The sequence below is a fragment of the Topomyia yanbarensis genome, chromosome 2 (assembly GCF_030247195.1).
Source record: "Topomyia yanbarensis strain Yona2022 chromosome 2, ASM3024719v1, whole genome shotgun sequence".
Taxonomy (NCBI): domain Eukaryota; kingdom Metazoa; phylum Arthropoda; class Insecta; order Diptera; family Culicidae; genus Topomyia; species Topomyia yanbarensis.
In genome coordinates, this window is record NC_080671.1 from 369,428,551 (window position 1) to 369,449,545 (window position 20,995).

The following is a 20,995-nucleotide window of genomic DNA, read 5'->3' on the forward strand; positions in this document are numbered from 1 at the left end:
AAAATGTGTTTCATTGTTACCCTCTCTCCCCTACGATTTACGTAACTGATTTTTGAAATGCATATGTGCTCGATATCAATAAAGATTTGAATTCAGTTTTACTGCCAAGGGTTGAGAAATTGTCGATCGATATTTTGCTAGCAACATGGCATTACGGTTTATGTCACACGTTGCATAGAATTTTCTTATGTACAGTTCTGATCGATATCAGCGTGCGAACTACCTCAGCCCGATAATTGCTGCGGGTCCGATTATCATAAACCCACTTTCGCTTTCGATTTAGCCGGCTAGCTACCTGACTGCAGCAGTTAGTCTGCTCGCAGTCTACTCTGGCCGGGTCAGAGATCGATAAGTATAGGCTATTCGTCAACGGCTCTCATTTTCACAGCAACGGAAGCCCCACACTTCATATGTGGTGGCGGTAGTCTTGTGGTCAGCGTGCAGTGAATGCATAATGATTTAAACGGTGGCTATTATGCCGCCGCCGTCGCTGCTAACTACTACGGTACGGACAGGGAAAGACCCGCGTCGTCGTTGACTAGGTTAGACTGACAGGTTAGTTGTAATATGCATTGAGTGCTTGTCATGGCAATGCATAAGTGTAAATCTAATGACTAGACAAGCTGCCCTACTGCTGGTGTGGTCTCCTGCAGTGAAGAGTGGAGTTCGTTAGGAGCCTGGTGTGGTTGCATAACTCTGAGTGGGAAGTAGATCCGAGTTATCTGGGAAACGGTGGAAAGCAAGATGTTTATAGTTATAAGTCTCATTAGGAAACTTGTTATTCTATTCAGTTTTAATCTAAAAGTCGACTTTCTCAACCTTCTTTAGGTGTTAACTTTTTGTAACGAATATAGCGTTAGCGGGACACATTTTCAGTCAAATCTATATGAACCAGCACCAAAATTGTATGTTAGTGTTTCAATTTTCAGTTTCTGGTAAATATTATCGTTTTTGACCAGGTTGGCCAGTGGGAATCGGTACCGAATGGAATCATGTTTGGCATACATAGATGTATGCAGAACAGTCATCATAAATCACAGTTTTATTGACAAAATACTAATAATAAACCCAAATAAAACAAAAATGAGAATATAGACGAATTTCGCGCCAACTCGAACAAATGTTGGCAGCACCCTCTCAGATTTTAATGAAACTTTCTGTACATGAAGACTTTGTCACAAAAAGCTACTGTGCATATTTTGTTTTTTCAAAAATGATCTAGACTGTCTTTTGAAAAGGGCCAAACTTTTTTTACAAATTTTTTCAAATGGCTATAGTCTAAAAATGACAAATCCTACAAAAAATGTTGTAGTAGTGGTTTTCACAAAATTAGTCAAATTTTCGAATAAAAATATTGAAAAAATTCTTCATTGACTCCTACACTGATAAAAATCGATTTTAAACGTTTAAATCCGATTTACGAAAAAGTATCAATTACGAATTTGGTATATATTCATAACAAACTTGAATGAAGACTGGAAGACTGGAAGATTGCAAGATCGGAAGACTGGAAGATTGAAAGACTAAAAGACTGGAATACTGGAAGACTGGAAGACTGATAGACTGGAAGAAAAGAAGACTGAAAGACTTGAAGACTGCAGTTCATTTATTCCTCTCAAAACTGATAAAATTTATGAAACAATTGACAAACTTTTCTAAAATTTATTTTATGTCTGATGGAGCTATAGCACAATACAAAAATAAGAAAAACTTGTGTAGATTCCAGTCAAAGTATGAGTTAAGGTTGGAGAGAGAATGGGTCAAAATTGAAAACGAAAAAATTAGTTTTTTTCCACACCGAGTGTTAGATCTTTATAAAAATCAATCAGCTTATGTAAAATGTTGTTACAGTACGGTTGATTGATTTTTATGAAGATCTAACACTCGGTGTGGAAAAAACTGCTTTTTTCGTTTTCGATTTTTGCCGATTCTCTCTCCAACCTTAAGCGCAGAATGGCATTTTGTTGCAGCATCCCATGGAATGTAATATATAAAAATAAATAAATATATAAAATTCAATACATAATGTTGTGGTGGTTATTTCTTTCTCAGCACTAAACAAGAAAATAAAAAAAGTAATAATGGAATATTTTTTTAACGACATAACCTCTTTTAAATGGGATTCTTGATTAAGGGGTTACATACCTTTTAGTGATAAAAATGTCAAGAAAGTTTGAATTTACGTAAAGGAATAAAGGAATGATTTCATTACGCCAAATTTATAACATTTTGGTAGTACATTTTTCCGTAAAATACACAAGCATAAGTTTATAAAAATAAATTGATAATTGGCGGAGTTATGACTTTTTCCCCGAAACCTATTTTTATTCAATAGATCATCTAAAATCCCAAAACTCAAAAAAATCCATTAGTATATGAGTATTCCTCGTATCTTAACGATCAGTTTAAAAAATAATAATTTTTTCCTGCATTCGAGAACGTTTTAGTAAAAAATCGCTGTTTCAAGCTCTAAAAATTGTATTAAAATTCTTATCCATGAAACAAAAATTTATGCATAAAAAAGGAAACGTTGAAGTACGAGAAAAATTAATTACGATCAATTGAAAAAAATTAAGAAAATTGATTGAGTAGTTTTTCGGATTCGGAGATCACGAAAAAATCATTTTTAGTAAAACGGCATTTTGAGATAACCGTGTTTAAAATTTCAAATTACCACTGCTCTTGGTAGACGAAGCGCGCTTGGAAGCGCTGTAACTTTCGATCTATTTCTTGGATCTTTATAAACATTTGGGAAAACATTCGCAAGGAGTTGTGCTTTCAGATAAAGGAATAAAAAAAAAATTCGATTTCATGAAAAATGGAAAAGTAGTTAACCCCATAATAAAAATATGCTTCGTTGCTACAAACTGAGTTTTATTGGATTTTGAGATGATTATGACTTTCATTGGTTTAGTTTTCGATAAAAATACACTGAAGAAAAAATTCAGTTTGGGCAAGGAAAAGTTTTTTTCAAATAACTTTTTTTCCTCAAAAGTGGCCAACTTGAATTTATGACGGTAGGTAGAGAACATAATTATATATCTTGGAACAAAATTTCATCCAAATCAAAAATGGTTTTTTTTTGTAAATCGACTTAAAATTTTTAAAATCGATTTTTTTTCAGTTTCAATGAAGAATTTTTTCAACATTTTTTTCGAAAATTTGACTAATTTTGTGAAAACCACTCCTACAACATTTTTGTAGGATTTGTCATTTTTAGACTATAGCTATTTGAAAAAAAAAATGGTAAAAAAGTTTGGCCCTTTTCGAAAGACAGTCTAGATAATTTTTGGAAAAACAAAATATGCAAAGTGGGTTTTTGTGACAAAGTCTTCATGTACAGAAAGTTTCATTAGAATCTGAGAGGGTGTTGCCAACTCTGAATACGATTTGGTGCAAAATTCGTCTATATATTTATATATGATACGACCTATGTGATATGATACGATATCTTGGAGTTCCGGATTTCGATTCTGGCGGAATAATAGTATATCTCATAACGTTGAGTTTGAAAGTTTATATAAAATCTCATCTAAAATGATATTAACATTGTGAATCTACTATTGACCCTTAATCAACGTAAAAATCATTCGGAAGATCCGGAACATCCGTATAATTGGTCAATTCATGAATCTAATTCTAGAGCTCTGAAGTTTTTTCGAAAATATCTGTTGCATTGGCATAAGTTCGCAGTTATAACTGGACAATTGGCCTCATAATAACTTTCCGGAAAATCTGGAGCAATGGCGCAGCTGGCCAATAAATGAACCTTGTCCTAGAGCTCAAGGGTATGTCATTTGAATAAATTCGTTCTTGTGACTGGGACAGAGACCCACTGACCTTTCGGTTGATCCGGCGTAGAATTGGCCAGTCCACAAATATGGTATTTGTTCTTTGTTCTTAGAAAACAATTTCTTTGTAATAATAATTCTAAAAAAACTTTCGAGGAAACCATGGACTTCCAAAGACAGTTCCGGATCTTTCGGAACGATACTAATAAGCATCATATCCTAGTCACAAGTACGAATTTATGTGAATGATATTCCAAAAAATCAAGCTCATGGTTTATGAATTGGCCATTTCCACAGAGGTTTCAAATCTTCCGGAAGGTCATAATGTAGCCAAAAAATCATGTGTAGGTCATAAGTACGAACTATTTCTAGTGAGAATTCAAGAAACACTAAAAACCCACGATTATAAGACCAACTTTATGAATTGATCAGTTCAGCGAATGTTTCAGATTTTCCGGACGGTCATTATGTGACCAATACTGTCATTTTTTCACTCGGAACTAGTAATTTATTCCAATGCAACGTGAATAAATATTTTCGAAAAAACTGCAGATTCTTAAATTTCACGTAGAATCCAGTTTTTGAATAAGAGTATCAGTATCATTTTAGATGGGATTTTATATAAGCTTTCAAGAATATTACAAAACTTTGGGATCAATGATTGACCAAATTGTCACTTGTTTCAATGATTGACCAAATTGTCACTTGTTCAGTATTATGAGAAATACTATAGTATCGCCGGAATAAGCATCGGAAGCGTAATGCGGAGCATCCAAGATCGGTCCAATCATGTTCAAAACTGATATGTACATTTCTATGTTTGTTTTGGTTGTGATTATTATTAGTATGCTGCCAATAAACTTGTAATTTATGATGGCGGTTCTAGATGTATGCATCTATACATGCCAAACATGACCCCTTTCGGCACCGGTTACCGCTGTGGCCGACCTGGTCAAAATCGATAATATTTACTAGAAACTGAAATTGAAACTCTAACTAACAATTTGGATGCAAGTTCATTTAGGATTGACTGAAAATGCGTCTTAAAATTGAGTTCGAAATCGGGAGTCAATATGACCCGCTAACACCTCTTTCGTAACTTTTTTAGTACTGCCTTTCAGGAATGTCCAAAAGTTTTAAACTCGATTGAAAATCGTTGCTCTCCATGAAAGAAGAAAAGTCAAGAAATTCCAAACTTTTAGGTGCCAAACTTAAAAAGTTGTCTCTTTTGGACTATCTCCAGATTTTGCAGCATAGATTTTTTAATAATTTTATCACAAATGACGGCTGTGCAGCCTAAGTGCTCTATTGGGTGTTCATAAGAAAATAATACGTTTTGAAGGTGTGGTACTAATTTGTAACCAGGCCACTTTTTTGTACTTTTCTTCTCACAGTTATGTTATATACTTTTGCCCCACATTTCTCACATGCTTTTGATCATCATTCTCATGGCAGATGCCACAGGAGCCGACAGGACGATGTCTTCTTATTAAGCAGCTTTTCCGTGAGTCCATGTAAGGCCGTAGTTTGGTCAGGAGGACAGAAGGGTTTATTGAAGTCCTGCCCGAATGAGTGCGGAGGAACTGTTCCTCCTCAGGTTAACAAATGACAGATGAAAAGCAGTGTAAACGAATAAAGAGGAACAATAGCTTCCCGATGCATTAATACGGAGCCGTCTTGGTAGTCCAATTTTCTGTTCTATGTTTTAACTAATTCGCTCTATGATACGTATTTTGTTTTGTTTTGTATATCCATCAATACGGTTCTGTTGATTACGTAATATACTTCCTGTTCCAACACCTTCAATTCCAATTCTCAAGTTACAAAATGGCCTTCCAATCACTAATTTGCGGAATAGCTAGGCTATCCATTCAAACCCACCGCTCATAATCTGATAAACGCAATGCTTATCGCTAACAACCGGCTGCCGCGAACTCGATCAAATGATTACTTCCCATCGTTTCATTACGATCACAACCCGACCTCGTCCATAGTAGCGGCTAGTCCATCTCACCAGTTAGGAACCAACACCGCGATCGCGATGTAGTGATTATTATCTATTCACAATGATGACTGCGCGGTATTTCTGAGGGCAGCGCGTAGCTCTATTCGCCTATGGGACCATTCATAAATTACGTAACGCAAAAATTGCCCAAAATTGACTCCCCCCTCCCCCCATGTAACAAATTGTCACAAATTTCTCCATCCCCCCCTCCCCTATTACGTAACAAATTCCCAGAAAAAAAATTTTTTTCTACGGTGAAAACATGTTACGTAACGATCTAGCTAACTCCCCCTCCCCCCTATGTCACAACATGTCACAATTTGTTGTAATCCCCCCCCCCCCTAAAAGCGTTACGTAATTTATGAATGGTCCCTATGTCACACGACCCACCGAGGCTGATGCGGATCATTGGAGCACAGGTGAAAGGAAGAAAACACTCACCAGGTGTTTGCATATCTTGTAGCTGCCCGAGGTTGCCAAAGGTAGTCGACGGACTACACACTTCCTACGGTATGGTGACTCTGCACTTCTTCCCACTGATTGCCGCGTGACGCCCGCGGGTAATCGAATCTCGACATCTTTCTTTTTCCGCCTCTGATCTGAATGAACAAAACTTGGCCTCGGAGCGTAGCTGTTTGAATGAGAGTAAAAGTGGTCCCGTAATGAATGATGTTCCAATGGCGACGATAACGATGAATGACGACGCGTTGTTGGAATGGTGTAGTTAAAGTAAGTGTTTCGCACTCATTCTAATTGGATGTCGTAACATCGGTTTATGGGCTGTTTGCAGCTTCGCTGCATTTTGAACGGGTCTCGGAGCGGATGTAAGAGATATAAACTTTTGCTATGAATGTTTACGGTACCACGTGGTGATCACTATTTACAGGCTTAAAAGTCCTGGGGGAAGCGACTCAATTTCAGATGGATCGAAACGTATCAATATATATATGTCTTATATGTCTTATATAAAAATGAGTTTTGGGATCAGTTTTTTCTTGGATTACCTACAATTAACTCGGGAGTCGACAAAACTACCGAATTATCTTTAAAGTACTGTGGCCCGAGGGATTAAAACGTACAAGGGAACTCTTACAACTGTCCATAAAGTACCAACCAAGCATCGGAGTGAAATCGTTTATCGTCATTCGGAAATATCTTGGATTATTATTTGAGGAACAAAACAGACTTCGAGAAAGCTACAAATGTTTCTGTTCAAGTTAACAACCTATCTGAAGCCTCAAACAAACCGGAACGGACCACGGGCATGTAAGCTATGTATTCCTAGATATTGAGGGTGTTTTTGTCAATGTGTCCTTCCAGTCTATTCTGGAAGCGACGCGCGGTCATGGGATACCTGCATGTATCTCGGGTTGGATAAACGCAATGCTTAGTAACCGAATTCTTTGCTCGTCGATGCGACAGGCTGAGATACGGAAGTTGAGTATTTGCGGTTGTCCTTAGGATGGCGTTCTGTTACCTTTGTTATGGGACTTGGTAGCCGACGGCTTGTTGAAGAAATTCAATGAGCTTGTATTTCGAACCTACGGGTTTGCTGACGATTACTAAATACCAATTACTGGACTTTGCATCAGGACAATCTTTGACTTAGTGCAACAAGCATTAGGAGCGGTCGAACAATGGTGTCGACAAGTCGAATTATCAATTAACACTAACAAAACTTCAATGGTTCTTCTAACGAAGAAGCAAATAACAACCGGGGTTCGTCCCTTGCAGTTCTTTGATTCTGAGCTACTGTGTGCAGATCAAATCAAATACGTTGGATTCCAAACTGAATTGGTCTGCTTACATTGAGTTCAGAGTCAAGAAAGCGTGCATGGCCTTTTGGCAGTGCAGACGAATTTTTGGAAGGAAATGTGGTCTCAAACCTAAATACATCTATTGGATTTACACGACAATTGTACGTCCAATACTGTCATACGGATGCCTTGTGTGGTGGCAGAGGGAAGAGGTGGTGACAGTCCAGTCAAAGCTAGACCATCTGCAAAGAATGGCTCTCTTTCACTACAACTCCGACTGCTGCTCTTGAGGCACTCTTAAATATCACACCATTACACATACACCTCAAACAAGAAACACTATCATGTGCATATAGACTGCAGGTTACTGGGCTTTGAAACAGTAACCATGTTGATCTTGCTACCAGTCATACATGATTGTGGTCACAAATGGTTACATTGGGTGAAGATATTCTTGCTCCCAGCGATATTACACTCACATGTAGTTTTTCTTACAGGACATTTCAAGTGAAGATTAGCTCTCGAGAGGAGTGGTTGTCCGGCTATATGGAAAGACAACGACAAACGCAAGTGGTCTGTTACACTGACGGTTCTCTGATGGAGGGATGTGCTGGTGCTGGTGTCTACTGTCGTGAAATGAGATTGGAACAATCTCACTCATTAGGTAGATACTGTACTGTATTTCAAGCAGAAATCTTCGTGATTATGTGCGGGGTACAATCGGTTCTTCAACAGAGGATGTCCGACAAAGTTATAAACTTCTGCTTCGATAGTCAGGCTGCAATCAAGGCCCTTAGCTCAGACAAATCACGGTCCAAGCTAGTGATCGCGTGCCGAACCCAAATCGAAGAACTAAGCATTGTCAACACTACACGGAAAACCCCGCAATCACAAAATTATAATATTGCGGTTGTTGTTTTTCGTCTTAGCTGTTTCAACTAAAAATGGCTAATACAACTAGCGCTTTTGTTGATTTTCGCATCACCAGTTGGTTGAAAAAAATGGTTGTTTTCAAAAGCTGTCAGTTGACCGAAAATAAAGACAGCAAAAAAGAAAACAAAAATTGCATTGCAAATTTAACTATTTCATTAGTTGAAAAGGATACGTCAGTTTGCTCCCCTTGTTTATTTTCTAAAAAAATGAGAGCTAACATTTTATGTTAGGCTTCGAATTAATCTTCAGTTAAATCACCTTGAAGTGATGTTCCAAAGACTGCGTTTGATGAGTTTGTTTAGCAATGTAAGTATACATGTAAAGTATATGTGTTCAATTCGTCTGGTAGATAATATTTTCTGTCTGCGACTTGTGCTCGAAAAAAAAACCTCCAGGAAATATCATATCAAATATTGATCATTAATCTTATGTCCATTTGCAGTGATTCAGTACAAACAGATTTATTAACACTTTCTAAAAAAATCACCGTGCTCTTATAGTTTGAAGTTCATGAATAGCTAAAATAATCCAGAATATTCAAAGTTTAGGGTTACGTGACTGGGCGTACGTAAACAATTTATGAACATATTACGATGTTTATCTCATTATGTCTTAAGAAGCAATATTGGTGGTAGAAGAAAGATGAGTTATAGTTATTATAAAGATTAATTTATAGTTGTAATTTTAATCTATTAAATATTACCAAAGTCAATGAATCAAAATTTTTCTCCAGCTTCCACTGCTTGGTATATACCTCAAATATTGCTCTGGCTTTGCTTTGCAAGTGCTGAATTGGGCACTTTTTACATTTCTTGATCGTTTTTTCAAAAAGACATATCTACAATAACTCGGTCGCTTTAACAGTTATCCCTTAACTTTGCATAATATGCTAGTCAAAACCACCGTCTTTCGATCTGTACTGTAAAATAAGCGAAAAGTGCTATAGTGACGCCGTAATAGTCGAAAGAGAAAATAAACAAAGAGAGTCACTCATTGTAGATGTCGTTTTGAATAAAAGCTCTAGATTTCTTGTAAAATATAGGCTTAGTATCCGCAACATTTTAATTAGGTACGTGATACTATCACAAATGTAATTCCACATATTAAGAATTTGTTTTCAACACTAACAAGTTCTTTCGCATTACTATTATCAATTTACAAAGAGCGGTTATAATATAGTAAGTTGGACTGTGGCAAATCGTTGCAAAGCAAAATTATTAACACTGAAATAGATGGTGTTTTGGAATGTTTTAAAACGTTTGAAGCGAACTTATGATGCTCCACCAGTGTCATAGCATTTTGCTCAAAAGTTATGGGATTGATTGACGTCGGTGTAGTGGAGTGCACTGGTTTTGCACCATTTTTGCACTTTCTAGCAGAAATGCAGAAAACTGGGTATGTTCCATTGACACTTTTGCTAGAAAGTACAAAACCAATGCACTACACTACACCGGTGCACATCAATCGAAAATCCGATAAATAACGGTAACATTATGCAGATTTTTAAATCAGTTCCAGTGTAGCATATTTGAAGTCAACGCATCGATTAAATGAGCCGGACCCCTTTTACACCCTGGCTTTCCCTGCCACAGCACTCAGGAAAAGTCGGAGAATTTTCAGGTGGTGATCCGCTTATATTAGGAAGACTAAACTGCGTATTCGTTCAAAGCATGACCGACATAAAACGATACTTCTAATTATCGTCAATTGCTGGTGATATTCGTCGAATCATTTTACGTTGACCGGGAGCAAGACAACGGAACAAACTGTAAAAAAACAAACTTAAATATTTTAATTTTAATAAAACAGCGCAAGAATTGCCGTAGAAAATCAAGCCACATACTGATTAAAAATAAACAAACCAACATAAAAGATTGTAGTTTTATGCTGCACAAGATCTCTATATACTGCTACAATTATGGTGGGAAAGGAAACTGGGGTCATATTAAGCAACCACCCAGTTAAGCTCAGCCGGAAATGAACCGGAATTCTGGATGGTTCCAGTTCATATTCCGGCTCCAGTGACACAACCGATTCTAGTTACAATCGGTTGTTGCACTGGAGCCAGAATACGAACTGGAACCAGTCAGAATTCCAGTTCATTTCCGGCTGAACTTTACTGGACAACTGGACTTATTTCATACAACCTTGTATACAACAAACCTTGCGTTTCGTGATGCGGCGGCGATCAATATTTGTGGCAAAATTCTAAAAAATATTGACAAAAGTATTGATAGAGGAATGGAAAAATAAAGTTGGATTGATGACTAGGGACAGATCACTTGGTATGCATTTTTAAAAATCAGTGAAATTAAATGCATTTCTTTCCATCAAAATAGAAGTTCCTAATGTATTTAAGACGTCAAAAGCCTACAAAAAAACTAGCCCCACATTTAACAAATCGTCGAAAAAGTGGATCAGCGTAGAACGTTTGCTAAACAAACTTTTCTGCGAGGGAGTACAAAGTTGATGCAAAAATGGAAATTAAATGCATTTTTTCTAATTTGATGCAAATTTGTTATACATTCCTAGAGTGATCTGCCCCTAGATTGATGATGTTTATTGAAATGACACTGAAAAATCGATGGTAATTCCTGGAAGTTATAAAAGGTTTACCCCAAGGACGAAGTTTTAAATTTAGACTCGCGGTAAGAAAAAAAAAGTAAATTTGCATGCACGGTTTATTTATCAACCAGTTTTGGCAACCAGGAGTTCTGTATAGACATCAAGTGACTTGTAGTTTGAAGGAATATGATTCCTGTTTCTTACCTAAGAGAAGAGATGACAACAAGCTTCTTGCTCTTCCTAATTTCCTATGCTCGGCCGCTCTGTAAGTCTAAATACATCAAGCGACCAACGTTGCCAGATTCCTTTTGAATGCTTTTCACAATTTCTGAAAATAACTGTACCTTAAGGATCGCCCCACAACCAAGAATACTCAAAACTAGCTGAAATTAAAAGTTAAATTTTATTTTTATCTATGTCTACGTAGCAAGGATGTGAAGTATACAGATCGGAAAACTAAAAGTGGCAGGGTCATTAGAAATAGGCTTAAAATCCTACAGGCCAATCTTTTGTCTTCTGTTGGCAAAGACAGACTTGGTCATTCTTCTTTTACCAGGAGACATGTTGGTAGACTTGAGTGATTCGTACTTATGCTGCCTAGGAATCAGGAATCAGAATATATTGGATTATATATTCCCCGTATGTAGTCGGGGATTTTTTCTAATGACCCTGCCACTTCTCAATATCTATAAAACCATCCTTCTAGAATTCTCCGTTAAAAAGTTTAAAAAGATATAACAAACTGCCCAAGCTGTTCTATTGTAAATGTTGTAGGATCAACATTGCATAATTTTACTAAAAATTTAATTGAGCGTTATAAAAACCCTAATAAAGAAATTATAGACGAGCGTTAACCCATATAGCGCAACTTTCCACATATTGTTTGGATGATACCCTTAACGGGTCGTTAGACTCTTAGATCATACGATGTTTATTAGGGAAAATACCTGTTTTTTCGATTGATACCAAAATATTCAGTCAAACTCGATATTTTATTCCGAATTATCGAGATCCGGAGTTATATTTGTATTTTTGAGGTTAGGTTGGTTATTTGGGTTATTCATTGGATAACCTCGACTGTACCAGCACTTTTTAATCCAGTGATTTTCGCCCACTATCGTGTTTAGCATTGCCACACCTATATAATCCAGCACATTGATCCAGGCGTGGTTATACCCAGTAAAGTTCAGTCAGAAAATGAGCAGGAATGCTGGAAGGTTCTAGTCAGTATTTTGGCTCCAGTGACATAACCGATTCGGTAGTGTCACTGGAGCCGAAGTACTAACTAGAACCAGCCAGAACTCCGGCTCATTTCTGGCTGAACTTTACTGGCTATAGACCAATGTGGTATATACAGGTATGGCGAAGAGGGCACTTTGGTATTCGTAAGATGAATCTTACACGAGTGGTGTGAGTGATCAGTGATCACAGAATAAATCGACTTGCTTTCGTCATACCACTCGTTCCGCTCCCAATGAATCGTGTGAACGTCGACTCGTGCTTCTGGATTGTTTACATATTTTTGGTTGCCAATACTAGCAAACAGTGTGTTCTGCCACACCTATATATACTTCATTGGCTAGCGACTACGTCAGCCGTTACCCAGTTAAGCTCAGCCGGAAATGAACTGGAATTCTGGCTGGTTCCAGTTCGTATACCGGCTCCAGTGACACAACCGATTCTAGTTAGAATCGGTTGTGTCACTGGAGCCGGAATGCGAACTGGAACCAGCCAGAATTCCAATTCATTTCCGGCTGAACTTTACTGGGTATGACTGCAAATTCTTTCCCACCATGAATGCAGCAGTCTAGAGATCTTGTGCAGCACAAAACTGCAATACTTCATGTTCATGCTGTTTTATTGATATTTGCGAAATATTAAAATTTAAGATCTTGTTTAATGGGATTTTCGATTGATTGACACCGGTGTAGTGGATTGCACTGGTTTTGCACTTTCTAGCAGAAGTGTCAATGGAACATACCCAGTTTTCTGCACTTCTGCTAGAAAGTGCAAAAACGGTGCAGTTTCAGTGCACTCCACTACACCGGTGCCAATCAATCGAAAATCCCATAAGATTGTTTTCGATTAGCATTAAGTTATAGTCTAAGTATGCTGAAATGAATCGTGGCGGTTCAAACCGTTGTAACAGGCACAGCATAGCAAAAAGGTACGTACAGCAATATGACTATTCCGTTCTAAATTTATAAAGAATTTCAAAGTTTTTAATTTGTTTTAATGCAGGATTTTACCAAATAGTGCTTCGTTGGTACTTTTCGAAGGCACAGCGGGAAAATTATAATAAATACATGGCTAAGAGGAAAAAGTGCATCGAAACTAACACACAATAATGAAACGAATACACTTTTTTAACCTGATGCTAACCCAACTGCAAAAGAATGCCTCAAGTGTCATCGACACGACATGTACCGTCCATTACAAGGAATTTCATAATTTTCATTAGGTACGACGTGCGGATCTGCCTGGTGTCCGCTCATGTAGCCTTGGTGTGATGACCCTGTTCAGGAAAGAAGTGTAGAACTGACACTTGGGATGATCAAATACAGGCGTATTAATTGTCACACTCGAATGATCATTTCGGAATTATTGTCCAGGTAATACATATGAGCAATTGGTTCGGTGAGTCAGTATCACGATACAGAGCCCATTTTTACGCAGTTATTGTGTGTGTAAATAGGCTACCTCAATAGTCGATTGCTGCCTATCTATTACAGCAACAGGCTGTGCGCATATTTGCTCCATGTATATAGGGAACTCCAAAGAGCATGAGACAGTTATGTATATGGCGGAAGTGTATCCGTTGACATTAACCATCTAGTTGGTATATTCATACACGGTCTGTAAGGCGTTCATTTTTGTAAAAATCAAAATATTCCAATGTAAAAAAATAGGATAAACCCAGCATACCCAGTTAAGCTCAGCCGGAAATGAACCGGAATTCTGGCTGGTTCCAGATCGTATTCCGGCTCCAGTGACACAACCGATTCTAGTTAGAATCGTTTGTGTCACTGGAGGCCGTATGCGAACTGGAACCAGCAAGAATTCCAGTTCATTTCCGACTGAACTTTACTGGGTATGTTTGCTACTTTGAAATCTTGTATATCGCCATATCCTTGCCAGACCCCTGCACTCAGCAGTACGTGCAGTATTGTACTTTCTATAATCGAAGGGCAATCTTATTTCGATAGGAAATCCCATAGAACATGGGACTGACTTGCGATTATGGACATAGGTTAAACCATTGACCACTCACTCGATTCCCATTTGTTCTATGTGACCTCAACATGCTGTCCTTCTATGTTACTCAGGTATACTTTTCTCAGTTCTGCGGCGTACTGTTGACAGTAACTTACAATATTATCTAGTGAATTGTGCTACGGTGCTGGATTAAGGTTGGACAGAGAATGCGTAAAATTCGCAAACGAAAAAAGCAGTTTTTTTCCACACCGTATGTCAGATCTTCATAAAGATCAATCAGCGAATGTAGAATGTTGTTACAGTACTACTGATTGATTTTTATGAAGATCTGACATACGGTGTGGAAAAAACTGCTTTTTTCTTTTTCGATTTTTACCCTTTCTCTGTCCAACCTTAAAGTATCCTCTAACGACGATGTTATTTCGACTTTAGTAACTGCTGGGCTTTAATTGCAACTATAGTGGGCTCGTTCTTTCTATAATGAGAATAACGCGAACATTGAATCGAGCTAGTCAAATCAGAGATTGAAAACAAAATTTAAATTATCGCCCTACTTATTGTTAAACTATCTGGTGTTCCTATACTTAACGTATTTGAGTATTTTATGGACTCACTTTTAATTTACTTTTAGTGTATATTTAAGAAAGAAATGACAAATGATGGATGTTTTTCGTCATACTGGACGTCCATAGAAATTAATCCCAATTCGGGAAAAACGATCGCACTTGAATCCAAGACAGTAAAAACATTCAATAAACATTTGATTTAAATGAAATTAAATAGAAATAAAGTTGCCTTCCTTCTTTCCACAGAATAAATGTCTTCGTTGATTCCCAGCGATAGTCTGTCTTTTTTGGAAATAGAAAAGGGCGATGAGGAACAGAAGTCGCAAAGTATACGCACTATGGGAAGTAAACAAACGATCGTCAAACAGTTGGATCACTGTTCTAGTTAATGAAGTTGATTAAAAGTGAATATGCAATTAAATTTTATACCAGAATAAACGAATTAAAGTTCGTTTAAATAGAAGTTTCGTTTTTGAAACGAGGATACTATTTCAAACTAAATGTAAGTGATTACATGCATTTTTTTTAAACTGAACCATAATATAATCAAAAAAATATTCTACGTTTCTCGAATTTGTTTTTTTTTGTGAGAAATATTCCAAATTCTAAACTAATACCCCCCCCCCCACACACACACACACACACACCCGTGTCCGAAGGTATATTTGCGGCATGTTACAGCCAAAAATAATTTTAGTTGAGTAATACAATTTTAGTTGAATCAACTAAAGCCGCTTTGAATTTTAATTCAATAAATCAAATAGTTTTTTGAATCAGCCGTGGTTTTAGTAGATCCAGCTAAATTTATTAATTACACAATTGAAACAACTAAAGTTATTTTGAATTTTAATCAACAAGATTTTTGTTCAAACAATGATATTAGTTGATCTAGCTAAATGTATCATTCACATAGTTGAAGGAGCTAAAGCTATTTCAAATTTCAATACACAAGCTTTTTGAATCTGCATTGATTTAGTTGTTTCAGCCAAATTTGTTAATTGGACTGTTGAAACAACTAAAGTTATTTTGAATTTTATTCAACATACTTTTTGATTCAACAATGACTTTAGTTGATCTATCTAACTATATAATTCACATAGTCAAAACAACTAAACCTACTTTGAATTTCAAGTCATAACCTACTTCAATCAACAATGATTTTAGTTGATGAAACTAAATATATGAATTGAAATTGAGAAGCTTGAGTGCTGACTGACTGACAGCATCATTTTTTTGCCTAAAAAATTAGTTACTTCTGCCAACTTTTGTTTTGATGCTAAAACAAAAATGACAATTTAGAAAAATCAACAATCGTTTAGCTGTACCAAATTTTAACTAGTCGATTTCAGAACCACAACTAATAATTTAGCTGCTATGCGATCGCGAGCGTTTCTGTGTATCTACCTTGTCTGGGTGCCCGGACATTCCGGTATTACTGGAAATGAATGGGGTGACGAATTGCCCAGGGTAGGTTCAGCGATTGACTTCGTTGGTCCTGAGCCCGTCCTGCCCTGGATAAGGGAAAAAATACGGTCCTGGGCTTCGTCCGAGCACCGAAATTATTGGAGAAATCTACAAACGTGTCGCCAAACAAAGGCGTTTCCAGAACAACCGTGTCCAGTGATTTCGAAAAATCTACATTTTTCGAAGCTCCACTGTGGCATGCTAACCAGGGCTTTAACCGGCCACTGCAAACTCAATTATCACATGGCAACTATTCAGCGCGCTGTCTTTTTCATATGACCTTTGTGAATCCGACTATATCATCTGATCATCTGATATGCAACTGTCCAGCAGTAGCGCAATTGCTATTTCGAGTTTTCGGCCGTCCTTATATAGACGAAACCATGTTTGGACGACTGAAACTCAGAGACATACTAAAGTTTCTTTTCCAATGTGGTAAAGAGCTTTAGGCTTACTCGCAGGCAGGAACTACTTGTCAGTTTAACTTATCTGTTGTTTGTTTTTGTGCTGTTATTTTTCCCACTCTCCCAATTCTACTTCCCCACACCTCCCTGTCCTTTCCTGCCGCTCAGAAAATGATGAAAACACACGGCAAGGCACAAATCCCCGACTACATACGGGGAACGTGCCATTTAAGCCAATATATTCTGATTCCTGATTCCTGAAACCAATGAAAGTGTAGGAGTTGATACTAATTACCTAACCTAACTAACTAACTAACTAACTAATTAACTAACTAACTAACTAACTAACTAACTAACTAACTAACTAACTAACTAACTAACTAACTAACTAACTAACTAACTAACTAACTGACTAACTAACTAACTAACTAACTAACTGACTAACTAACTAACTAACTAACTAACTAACTAACTAACTAACTAACTAACTAACTAACTCACTAACTAACTAACCTAACCTAACTCAGGTCTCATCTTTTTTTTCAAGTCGCAGAAAGGCATTTTTTCAAGACTATACTAGATCTTGGCATTTCGTGACGTTAAAAGACATTTTTTTCGATTGATCTCAAATGTTGCATAGTGCAACCCTACTATATGTCAAGACCAATATACTGAGGAGACAATATTTAGAAGCTGCGCGGATTGTTGATTACGAGGGATTTTATGAGAAACCGACCGCAAAATATGACCATCGTCCATTCGAACGAAGTTTTGCAGTTGTGTTCGGTTTATGAATCTCCATGAATTTTTCTGCTAATTGCAATATGTTGACACAAGATCAATTTTTCAATAGGGCCTAGACGTTTCTACGTGCATTAATTTCAAAAATGTTTCATTTCGATTACTGTATTTTATACAGCAAAACTATCTAAGAACGAGTTACAGGGAATGAACTTCTGTACGCAAAAAATATGCACTAAAAAAACGTGTCATTTTTCAGAATAACAAAAATTTGTGTTAAATATTTATATTGCTAAAACAATTTTTAAACCTTTTTATAGTCAATAAAACCCTAAGGAGAAAAAAACATTTTGAATGTGATGGAGAACTAATCGGTAAAAAAGTGTCACAATACTTATTGGCATTCAAAACTGTAATTTTATTACAGAATATAATTCTTAGTATCATTTTAAATCAAAATGCATTTAACAACAATTTTCCAAACTGCGATAGTTTTCGAGATATGTGGTATTTTGCTCCAATAAAAACTTATAATTCGCGTAATTATGCCCTTTTTATAAGTTATTCGTGTTACCCCATCATAAAATCTCAAAAATCTAATGTTTATCGTTTTAAAGACGTAAAAGAAACTATTTCAGAGTATTTGGATTATAGAGAATCTTTCAATAAAAAAGTTTTTTTAATAAAAACTTTTGTCATCTTTTTATAATTCATACTATTTGCGGTCAAAAATATAATTTATTTTCGAATATGATTCTAAGCACCATTTTAAATCAAAATGCTCGTAACAAAAACTTTCTGAAATGTAGTAGTTTTCGAGATATTTTAAATTTTGTTTTAACAATACAATTATTTTTTTATGACAACCTTTTCATAAGTTATTCGCGTTTCTCCATCAACTGCAATAGGTTTTTCAAAAGGACGGAATCGGATTGACGAGTGCATGACGGAAGTCGATGTCTTGAGCCTTTTTGTAATCCAAGATGACGACTTCCGGTTTAGGAAAATTCTCTGTAACCTCTACAAAATGGATATTTTTGGAATAGGATTGACGAGTTCATCATGGAAATCGATATTTTGAGTCATTTTAAATCCAAGATAGCGACTTCCGGTTTAGATTTTTTTTCTAAAACTTCAACAATATTGGTATTTTCGGCACGGGGTACACTAGTACATGACGAAAATCGATATCTGAAGCTATTTTGAAACTTAAGATGGTGAATTCCGGTTTATATTTCAATATTGTTATCATGAATATTGTGCAACTGGAAGTCGCCATCTTGAATTTTAAAACGGTTGCAATTGTCCATTTCCATCTTCCACGCTGATAATTTAAATTCGTAAATATAAAGAAATTGATCATGCAATGCACGAGTTCATTCGTCGTTTTCTGCAACGAAGTATTTTCGTGCATTGTAACACTGCACGTATGTTATCGTTGACAATGACATTATTTTTCGTGAATGCAACAAAATGTTTTGTTTTTTAATAAACGTTTGTGTATATCACGATCGATTTCGTTGGTCATTTCGTTTATTTTAGAAAAGTTTTTGTATTTAATAGCATATTTTTGAACATTGCTACGCAGATACAATAGCCAGCAATTTACCCCATAGGGTAGTCGAGCCCTTATTCATCTAATTAGTCTGAATGGCACACTATTTCGTTGATAACTCGATTTAGAGTGACTGGATTGCGTTTAACAGGTATCATCAACTTTGCTTCGTTTCTAAGAGGCAGTTCAGTTAAAAATTTTGTCTGGAAAATGTAAAATGCTTGCGCTTGAGCGAAGCGAAAAGTCGAGTACAACGTACCCTTATTCATCCTACCATTTGAGCTAATGCGTTGAATAGATATAACAGACACTACTCTAACTAATGTGTTCAAACGGGTGGGATGAATAAAGGAGCCAAGATGAATTAGAGTGCAGTAACCTTAATTATAGTTATACTCAATAATCTTCCACGTGCTTTGCTTATATGTTTATATGTTTCTTAAAAAAGAAATTATCCAAAATGCTTCGACTTCACAATAACCGTATCATGAGTTTCAGTGAATAACATGCTTTTATCTTTATAACCACTTACCCACCAGCATTTAACACACTTGTTTACAAGAAAAGCTGCACCATTGCTTAAATTGACTAGCGACAACCCCATCCACCTGACTCAGGTTAAAGTACCTACACTACAAAAACCAACATAAATCCCCAACGCCAGTCTTCGCCAAGCACCAGCAGCCATACAGTACACTCTCAAACGAGCCCCCTTCAAATAAGCGCGCGGTCATTTCGCGCAGTTAAATATGTACCTACTGTCGAATGTCCGAGCAGAGCAATTAAAGCACCCTGTGGTCAACATGCTCGAACACACACACACATAAATAATTGGCCTCAAGTGTGACTGTCTTGGGCAAAAGCCCAAGATGCTTCACGCCGATGATGATGATTATGATGATCAAGATCCAAGATCCGAATATGTACAGCGCATGTTTGTGCGATCTTGCATAATATTTACGCTACCTCTGCGGGCGAGATATGTTGAGATAATCTTGCGGTTGATCACATCAAAAACTGCGGGAACCCTCGTTAAGATACCGAAAGAAAATTGAGCGAGTCATGAACAATGTGGAAACGCAACTTGTTTAAGGTATTAGTATCTGGCCAAATAAGTGGAAGGTTTGCAAATGTTTTCCTTTTGACTTTGACGTTCGTTACATTTTGCTCGAAAGAAGCAAGTTTTGAAATTAAAAATTTAACACCAAACCTGAGCATGTTTATACCGACAAGGACGGAAAAAATTGATCAGAAAATTCGGCAAACCAATAAACGATTGTTCAATCTGGATCACTATTTTCAGGTCACTGACTGACTGCTCTCTGGTGTCGGATCGATCAACCGGCCATAGACCGTACAATTTATTTTCATTAGCATTTGACGCGAGCACGCGACTCTAATAAAGCAAACGATGAGCATCTGTCTGTGGCAATCAGGTTCTGTTTGCGAATCATTGATTGGGTGCGAATCGAGCACAATTTGCATTCGTTGCAGAGCAGAACAGCTGTAAGAAAGTGGTTTTTGTGAAGGCAAACGAGTTGCGCTGTGGAAATTCGGCGTGAAATTCATTACATTGATAACTAGATGAGAAAGTGTCGCAGTCTGGATGTTTGACAGTCGAACATCATTCAACCATTGTATCGAAGCTACGCTGATCGAATTGTTTGAGTTTTTATATTTAGGTCTGTGGCAATTTAACGCCGAATGAGAATAACGTTGAGCAGTCGCACTAATATAATTTCATGCAATAAACCGTATCATACAAAGAAAGTAAGTCTTGGTGGTACATTCTGTTGCGGAACTTAACCTTCTTCTTTGAAAGACTTGAAAAGTATTCTTTATTACCCGGAATACATCAATGCGAATTAACTCAAACTAATATTTGTATCAGGCAATCCGGAACGATTTCAATATAAAGAATCTAAAATCGCCCATATTCTCTCCGGGAAAATTAGGAGTTACACGGGTGCGTTTCGGCTTCGCCTCATCAGAAACCGA

General features: G+C 36.9%; 1 protein-coding gene and 1 long non-coding RNA gene across 2 annotated transcripts in view; one reads left to right on the plus strand and one right to left on the minus strand.

Annotated features, from left to right (window-relative positions):
• Positions 1-20,995, minus strand: part of LOC131684497 (protein deltex) — a 257,608-nt gene that overhangs the window by 25,242 nt on the left and 211,371 nt on the right. The window lies entirely within an intron of this gene.
• Positions 13,142-15,272, plus strand: LOC131684498 (uncharacterized). The gene is made up of 3 exons (XR_009304658.1): positions 13,142-13,218; positions 13,293-13,663; positions 15,080-15,272. It is a non-coding gene; the product is annotated as an uncharacterized LOC131684498 (long non-coding RNA).